The sequence below is a fragment of the Mustelus asterias genome, unplaced genomic scaffold (genome assembly GCF_964213995.1).
Source record: "Mustelus asterias unplaced genomic scaffold, sMusAst1.hap1.1 HAP1_SCAFFOLD_561, whole genome shotgun sequence".
NCBI lineage: Eukaryota > Metazoa > Chordata > Chondrichthyes > Carcharhiniformes > Triakidae > Mustelus > Mustelus asterias.
The window spans coordinates 270,001-280,254 of record NW_027590511.1 but is presented as its reverse complement, the minus strand read 5'-3'; positions in this window follow the sequence as shown (position 1 = coordinate 280,254).

Genomic DNA, 10,254 nt, shown 5'->3' with positions numbered 1-10,254 from the left:
TCGCTCACACACACTCTCTGTCTCTCTCACACGCTCTCTGTCTCGCTCACACACACTCTGTCTCTCACACACTCTCTGTCTCGCTCACACACACTCTCTGTCTCTCTCACACGCTCTCTGTCTCTCACACACACTCTCTGTCTCTCACACACACACTCTCTGTCTCTCTCACACACACTCTCTGTCTCTCACACACACTCTCTGTCTCTCACACACACTCTCTGACTCTCACACACACTCTCTGTCTCTCACACACACTCTCTGTCTCTCACACACACTCTCTGTCTCTCACACACACTCTCTGTCTCTCTCACACGCTCTCTGTCTCGCTCACACACTCTCTGTCTCTCACACACTCTCTGTCTCTCACACACTCTCTGTCTCGCTCACACACACTCTCTGTCTCTCTCACACACACTCTGTCTCTCTCACACACACTCTCTGTCTCTCACACTCACTCTCTGTCTCTCAGACACACTCTCTGTCTCTCACACACACTCTGTCTCTCACACACACTCTCTGTCTCTCACACATACTCTCTGTCTCTCACACATACTCTCTGTCTCTCACACACACTCTCTGTCTCTCACACACACTCTCTGTCGCTCTCACACACTCTCTGTCTCTCACACACACACTCTCTGTCTCGCTCTCACACACTCTGTCTCTCACACACACTCTGTCTCGCTCACACACACTCTCTGTCTCTCTCACACGCTCTCTGTCTCGCTCACACACTCTCTGTCTCTCACACACTCTCTGTCTCGCTCACACACACTCTCTGTCTCTCTCACACACACTCTGTCTCTCTCACACACACTCTCTGTCTCTCACACTCACTCTCTGTCTCACTCACACACTCTCTGTCTCGCTCACACACACTCTCTGTCTCTCACACACACTCTCTGTCTCGCTCACACACTCTCTGTCTCTCACACACTCTCTGTCTCGCTCACACGCACTCTCTGTCTCTCACACACTCTCTGTCTCTCACACACACTCTCTGTCTCTCACACACACTCTCTGTCTCTCACACACACTCTCTGTCTCTCACACACTCTCTGTCTCGCTCACACACACTCACTGTCTCTCACACACTCTCTGTCTCTCTCACACACACACTCTGTCTCTCTCACACACACTCTCTGTCTCTCTCACACACACTCTCTGTCTCTCTCACACACACACTCTGTCTCTCTCACACACTCTCTGTCTCTCACACACACTCTCTGTCTCGCTCACACACACTGTCTCTCACACACACTCTCTGTCTCGCTCACACACTCTCTCTGTCTCGCTCACGCACACTCTGTCTCGCTCACACACACTCTGTCTCGTTCACACACACTCTGTCTCTCACACACACTCTCTGTCTCGCTCACACACACTCTGTCTCTCACACATTCTCTGTCTCGCTCACACACACTCTCTGTCTCGCTCACACACACTCTCTGTCTCGCTCACACACACTCTCTGTCTCTCACACACACTCTCTGTCTCTCACACACACTCTCTGTCTCTCACACACACTCTCTGTCTCGCTCACACACACTCTCTGTCTCGCTCACACGCTCTCTGTCTCGCTCACACACTCTCTGTCTCTCACACACTCTCTGTCTCGCTCACACACACTCTCTGTCTCGCTCACACACACTCTCTGTCTCTCTCACACACACTCTCTGTCTCTCACACTCTCTCTGTCTCTCACACACACTCTCTGCCTCTCACACACACTCTCTGCCTCTCACACACACTCTCTGTCTCTCACACACACTCTCTGTCGCTCTCACACACTCTCTGTCTCTCACACACACACTCTCTGTCTCGCTCTCACACACTCTGTCTCTCACACACACTCTCTGTCTCGCTCACACACACTCTCTGTCTCTCTCACACGCTCTCTGTCTCGCTCACACACTCTCTGTCTCTCACACACTCTCTGTCTCGCTCACACACACTCTGTCTCTCTCACACACACACTCTGTCTCTCACACTCACTCTCTGTCTCACCCACACACTCTCTGTCTCGCTCACACACACTCTCTGTCTCTCACACACACTCTCTGTCTCGCTCACACACTCTCTGTCTCTCACACACACTCTCTGTCTCTCTCACACACACTCTGTCTCTCACACACACACTCTCTGTCTCTCACACACACTCTCTGTCTCTCACACACACTCTCTGTCTCTCACACACTCTCTGTCTCGCTCACACATACTCACTGTCTCTCACACACACTCTCTGTCTCGCTCACACACTCTCTGTCTCTCACACACTCTCTGTCTCTCACACACTCTCTGTCTCGCTCACACACACTCTGTCTCTCTCACACACACTCTCTGTCTCTCTCACACACACTCTCTGTCTCTCTCACACACACTCTCTGTCTCTCTCACACACTCTCTGTCTCTCACACACACTCTCTGTCTCGCTCACACACACTGTCTCTCACACACACTCTCTGTCTCGCTCACACACTCTGTCTCGCTCACGCACACTCTGTCTCACTCACACACACTCTGTCTCGTTCACACACACTCTCTGTCTCTCACACACACTCTCTGTCTCGCTCACACACACTCTGTCTCTCACACACTCTCTGTCTCGCTCACACACACTCTCTGTCTCGCTCACACACACTCTCTGTCTCGCTCACACACACTCTCTGTCTCTCAGACACACTCTCTGTCTCTCACACACACTCTCTGTCTTTCACACACACTCTCTGTCTCTCACACACACTCTCTGTCTCGCTCACACACACTCTCTGTCTCTCACACACACTCTCTGTCTCTCACACACACTCTCTGTCTCTCACACACACTCTCTGTCTCTCACACACACTCTCTGTCTCTCACACACACTCTCTGTCTCGCTCACACACACTCTCTGTCTCTCACACACACTCTCTGTCTCGCTCACACACACTCTCTGTCTCTCACACACACTCTCTGTCTCTCACATACACTCTCTGTCTCGCTCTCACACACACTCTCTTTCTCGCTCACACACACTCTGTCTCTCACACACACTCTCTGTCTCGCTCACACACACTCTCTGTCTCGCTCACACACACTCTGTCTCTCACACACTCTGTCTCGCTCACACACACTCTCTGTCTCGCTCACACACACTCTCTGTCTCTCACACACACTCTCTGTCTCGCTCACACACACTCTCTGTCTCGCTCACACACACTCTCTGTCTCGCTCACACACACTCTCTGTCTCTCACACACACTCTCTGTCTCTCACACACACTCTCTGTCTTTCACACACACTCTCTGTCTCTCACACACACTCTCTGTCTCGCTCACACACACTCTCTGTCTCTCACACACACTCTCTGTCTCTCACACACACTCTCTGTCTCGCTCACACACACTCTCTGTCTCTCACACACACTCTCTGTCTCGCTCACACACACTCTCTGTCTCGCTCACACACACTCTCTGTCTCTCACATACACTCTCTGTCTCGCTCACACACACACTCTCTTTCTCGCTCACACACACTCTGTCTCTCACACACACTCTCTGTCTCGCTCACACACTCTCTCTGTCTCGCTCACACACACTCTCTGTCTCCCTCACACACACTCTCTGTCTCTCTCACACACACTCTCTGTCTCTCTCACACACACTCTGTCTCTCTCACACACACTCTCTGTCTCTCACACTCACTCTCTGTCTCACTCACGCACTCTCTGTCTCGCTCACACACTCTCTGTCTCGCTCACACACACTCTCTGTCTCTCACACACACTCTCTGTCTCGCTCACACACTCTCTGTCTCTCACACACACTCTCTGTCTCTCTCACACACACTCTCTGTATCTCACACACACTCTCTGTCTCTCACACACACTCTCTGTCTCTCACATGCTCTCTGTCTCGCTCACACACTCTCTGTCTCGAGATAGTGTCGAGGGAGCTTCACTCTGTATCTAAACCCGTGCTGTACATGCCCTGGGAGTGTTTGATGGGGATAGTGTAGAGGGAGCTTTACTCTGTATCTAACCCTGTGCTGTATATGTCCTGGGAGTGTTTGATGAGGACAGTGAAGTGGGTGCTTTACTCTGTATCTAATCCCATGCTGTACCTGTGCTGGGCGAGTTTGATGGGGACAGTGAAGAGGGAGATTTACTCTGTATCTCACCCCGTGCTGTATCTGTTCCGGGAGTGTTTGATGGGGACAGTGTCGAGGGAGTTTTACTCTATATCTAACCACTTGCTGTATCTGCCCTGGGAGTGTTTGATGGGGACAGTGAAGAGGGAGCTTTACTCTGTATCTAACCCCGTGCTGTACCTGTCCTTGGTTTGTCTGATGGGGATATTGTAGAGGGAGCTTTACTCCATATCTAACCCCCTGCTGTATCTGTTGTTGGAGTGTTTGATGGGGATAGTGCAGAGGGAGCTTTACTTTGTATCTCACCCATGCTGTGCCTGTCCTGGGAGTGTTTGATGGTGAAAGTATTGAGGGAGCTTTACTCTTTATCTAAACACGTGCTGTATCTGTCCTGGGCGAGTTTGTTGGGGACAGTGCAGAGGGAGCTTTACTCTGTATCGAACCCCGTGCTGTATCTGTCCTTGGTTTGTTTGATGGGGACAGTGTAGAGGGAGCTTTACTCTGTATCTAACCCCGTGCTGTATCTGTCCTGGGTGTGTTGGATGGGGACAGTGTAGAGGGAGCTTTACTCTGTATCGAACTCTGTGCTGTACCTGTACCTTTCCTCGGAGTGTTTGATGGGAACAGCGTCGAGGGAGCTTTACTTTGCATCTAATCCCGTGTTTCAGTTACTGATAGACTGTCGAGGAAGATCAGGTCACACACACGCTCTCCTCACACACTCTCAGACACACACACACACACACATGCTCTCTCTGTCTCTCACACACACATACACTATCTCTTACGCACACTCTCACTCACACACACACACTCTCTCTCTCACACACACACACTCTCTCTCACACACACACTCTCTCTCACACACACACACTCTCTCTCACACACACACTCTCTCTCACACACACACTCTCTCCCGCGCACACACTCTCTCTCCCACACACTCTCTCTGTCTCTCACACACTCTCTCTGTCTCTCACACACTCTCTCTGTCTCTCACACACTCTCTGTCTCTCTCACACACTCTCTGTCTCTCACACACACTCTCTGTCTCTCACACACACTCTCTGTCTCGCTCACACACTCTCTGTCTCGCTCACACACTCTCTGTCACTCACACACACTCTCTGTCTCTCTCACACACACTCTCTGTCTCGCTCACACACACTCTCTTTCTCGCTCACACACTCTCTGTCTCGCTCACACACACTCTCTGTCTCTCTCACACACACTCTCTGTCTCTCTCACACACACTCTCTGTCTCGCTCACACACTCTCTGTCTCTCACACACTCTCTCTCACACACTCTCTGTCTCGCTCACACACACTCTCTGTCTCGCTCACACACACTCTCTGTCTCGCTCGCACACACTCTCTGTCTCTCTCACACACACTCTCTGTCTCGCTCACACGCTCGCTGTCTCTCACACACTCTCTGTCTCGCTCACACACACTCTCTGTCTCGCTCACACACACTCTCTGTCTCGCTCACACACACTCTCTGTCTCGCTCACACACTCTCTGTCTCGCTCACACACACTCTCTGTCTCTCTCACACACACTCTCTGTCTCTCTCACACACACTCTCTGTCTCTCTCACACACTCTCTGTCTCGCTCACACACACTCTGTCTCGCTCACACACACTCTCTGTCTCTCTCACACACACTCTGTCTCTCACACACACTCTCTGTCTCTCTCACACACACTCTCTGTCTCTCACTCACACGCTCGCTGTCTCTCACACACTCTCTGTCTCGCTCACACACACTCTCTGTCTCTCACACACACACTCTGTCTCGCTCACGCACACTCTGTGTTGTATCTATCCTGTGAGTGTTTGATGGGGACAGTGTAGAGGGAGCTTTATTCTGTATCTAACCCCATGCTGTACCTGTCCTGGGTGTGTTTGATGGGGACAGTGTGGAGGGAGCTTTACTCTGTATCTAACCCCGTGCTGTATCTCTCCTGGAAGTGTTTTATGGGGACAGTGTAGAGCGAACTTTACTCTGTATCTAACCCCGTGCTGTCCCTGTCCTGCGAGTGTTTGATGGAGACAGTGTCGAGGGAGCTTTACTCTGTATTGAACCCCGTGCTGTATTTGTCCTGGGAGTGTTTAATGGGGACAGTGTCGAGGGAGCTGTACTCTGTACCTAACCCTGTGCTGTACCTGTCCTGGGAGTGTTTGATGGGGACAGGACTTGGGGGACATTGGATTTTAGACAATGTTTTGGGTTTTAGACTTTTCGGAATGAAATTCAGGAACACTTTGCCACACCAGGTGTGATATTAGTTTGGAACTACCTTCTATAATTCACAGTTGATGCTCAGTCGCTTATTAATGTTCAAACCTGAAGTTGATAGATGGTATTTTACACACAGGAGAAGCAATTTAAAATCAATGGGTCAATGTTAAAATGGATGCAGGAACAGAGAGACCTGGGCTTTCAGTTCATTTTTACATCTTAAAGATTGAACCTGGGGCTCAGAATCTGTCAGTTGAATCTACTTTTCCTCTCCCGAAAACGTGTCAACAATTGTGTTGGGGAATGTGACAAAAGGTGACATTCCTGCATCCTGCACAGTGGGGTTGGGAGGTTGTTTGAAAGGAGATTCAGAAAGTGTCAATTAGATTGTGTCTCTTTGCAGAAGTTGAGTATTTCACAGGAGATGCCTTGAGATAAAGGAAAGTTTTACCAATGTCTGCGTAACTTTCAAAGTCTCCAGACGCATGAAGGGGGCAGAGATTTTGTAATATTCAGAGCAGGAGATGCCAGACAATCACAGAATTGAAGATGTGAGGCCATCTCTTGTTTCTGAATGTCAACCTGTAGCTTTTAAACTTTAGTCCTGGGCTAATCATTCCAAGTTTGCAATCCCACACTTTGCTGTTGTGGATTTTGAGTTGTAAATTTTCTGAAATTGATTCTGTAATAAAAATCCCTGCAGGATGCAATGATTCCCATTCTGTCTGCTGCTGCCAAGCCCCAGTTTGTGTCTCAGTTTCACTCTTTATCAACCATTTAAGATCCAAGAGCCATAGAATTCCTACACTGCAGAATGAGGCCATTCAGCCCAACAAGCCTGCCCCGACAATAATCCCACCCAGGCCCGAATCCCCCTGACACTAAGGGGCAATTTAGCAAACGTGCAAACTCCACACAGACAGTCACTCGAGGCGGGGAATCGAACCCAGATCCCTGGCGCTGTGAGTCAGCAGTGCTAACCACTGTGCCACCGTGTCGCCCGGTGATGAGACAGAACGTTTGCCAAAGTGCACAGAAATAGGCAGCATTGTCAGCATTTTAGCTGGAAGCTTCAAATGACAAAGGGATCTTAATAACAGAGTCACAGAATCCCTGCAGTGCAGAAGGAGACCATTCAGCCCATCGAGTCTGTACTGACTCTCTGACACAGTATCTTACCAAGGCCCTTGACCCAGCCCTATCCCCGTAACCCCACACATTTACCTGAATCCACCGAACCAACACAGCTTTGGACAGGAAACGGCAATTTACTGTGTCCAATCCACAAATTTGGAAAATACTGGGATGGATTGAGAAATGGTTTCCGGGCAGAAAACAGAGCTCAGATACAAATGGGCCCTTTGGCCCAACTTTTCCCTGCCACCCAGTTTTTACCATTAAGCTCGTATCAAATGCCTTGCGTTTGGCCCAAATCCCTCCATACCAATCTTACCAGAATAACTGTCTAAATGCTTTTTAATATATAAAATTGTGTCCGCTTCTACTACAACCTCTGGCAGCTTGTTCCAATCCCTCACCACCCTATGTGTGAAAAGAATTGCCCTCTGGACCCTCTCCCCTCTCACCTTAAACCTACGTCTTCTAGTTTTAGACTCCCCTCCCTTTTGGAAAAGATGTTGACGAGCTTATCAAAGAACAAAGAGAATTACAGCACAGGAACAGGCCCTTCGGCCCTCCAAGCCTGCACCAACCATGCTGCCCGACTGAACTAAAACCCCCTACCCTTCCGGGGACCATATCCCTCTATTCCCATCCTATTCATGTATTTGTCCAGACGTTCCGTAAAACTCACTATCGTATCTGCTTCCACTACCTCCCCCGGCAGCGAGTTCCAGGCACCCACCACCCTCTGTGTAAAGAAACTTGCCTTGTACATCTCCTTTAAAACTTGCCCCTCACACCTTAAACCTATGCCCCCTCGATTTTGAATCTTCCACCCTGGTAAAAGGCTTCTGACTATCCACTCTGTCCATGCCCCTCATAATCTTGTAGACTTCTATCAGGTCATCCCTCAACCTCCGTCGTTCCAGTGAGAACAAACCAAGTTTCTCCAATCTCTCCTCAGAGCTAATGCCCTCCATACCAGGCAACATCCTGGTAAATATTTTCTGAACCCTCTCCAAATTCTCCACATCTTTCTGGTCGTGTGTCGATCAGAATTGAACACTATATTCCAAGTGCGGCCTAACTAAGGTTCTATAAAGCTGCTATATCCATGCCCTCATTATTTTAGAGACCTCGATAAGAACACCACTAAGCCAACTCAAGGGAAAAAAAGTCCCAGAGTATCCAGCCTCTCATTATAACTCAAACCATCAGGACCCCTTGGCATCCCAGTAATTCTTTTCTGCACACTTTCCAGCTTAATCATCTCCTTTCTATAAGGGTGACCAGAACAATACACAGCATTCCAAGTGTGGTCTTACCAATGTCTTGTACAACTCCAACAAGACGTCCCAACTCCTGTATTCCATGTTCTGACCAATGAAACCAAGCATGTGGAATGCCTTCTTCACCACTATATCCACCTGTGACCCCACTTTCAAAGAGCTATCAATCTGTACCCCGAGATCCCTTTGTTCTGTAACTCTCACCAACACCCTACCATTAACTGAGTAAGTCCTGTGTTGGTTCGATCCACCAAAATGTATCACCTTGCATTTATCTAAATTAAACTCCATCTGCCATTCAACAGCCCACTGGCCCAATTGATCAAGATCCCATTGCAACCCGAGATAACCTTCTTCACTGTCCACTATGCCACAAATCTTGGTGTCAACTGTAAACTTACAAACCATGCCTCCTAAATTCTCATCCAAATCATTAATATAAATGACAAATAACAGTGGACCCAGCACCGATCCCTGAGGCACCCCGCTGGTCACAGGCCTCCAGTTTGACCAAAAAAACAACCCTCTACAACCACCCTCTGTCTCCTGTCATCAAGCCTATTTTATATCCATTTGGCTACCTCACCCTGGATCCCGTGAGATTTAACCAAATCCTGTCTGCTTTTGTTTTTAAATGTTTACATTATTAAACACTGAAACCTCTTGCCCTTGTTGGGAATATCACTGCGGTTTGAGAAAAGCAAACACTGATCCCACACTCATCACCCCCCAACACAGGACTGAGCAGAGAGTGTGAAATGTGACTGGTGTGAGTGTGGATTGTCTTTTAAAAGTGGGTAAGAAACACTTCTCCATTTTCAAATCTTTACCTTGTTTATGTCGCGTCTCGGACTCCCCTGACACTCACTATCCATCTGAATTAATCTCTATTCCTCACTGTCTAACTGTTACTCTCTGCATTGCTCCCTCTCCCTATCTCTCTGTTACTCTGTATCGCTCCATCTCTCTCTCTTCCTCTCTCTCTCTCACCCTCTCCCTCTCTATCCCTCTCATCCACCACGTTGTTTATCGTTAAGGGGTCTAATCACGGAGAATTCAAACACTCTTTCTGTTTCTGTCTTGGCAGAATTAGCAACATCAGTGGATATTTCAAGACTGGATTCACACAATACAGACAGAACGCTGGTGAGCTCAGTACACGTGGTACCTGAATGTTACAATAAGATAGAATCTGTATTCAGACAACTGTCACCCCACAGGGTCCAAACTTCACCGTGTTAATTTGATTTGATTTGATTGATTTGAATTGGGATGCAGTGAAAAGTATTGTTTCTTGTGCGCTATACAGACAAAACATTCTGTACATAGAGTACACAGGGAGAAGGAGAGGAAAGGGTGCAGAATATAGTGTTGCAGTTACCGATAGACTGTAGAAAAAGATCAGCTCACACACACACTCTCTCTCTTACACACTCTTAGACACACACATAATCTCACGCACACACA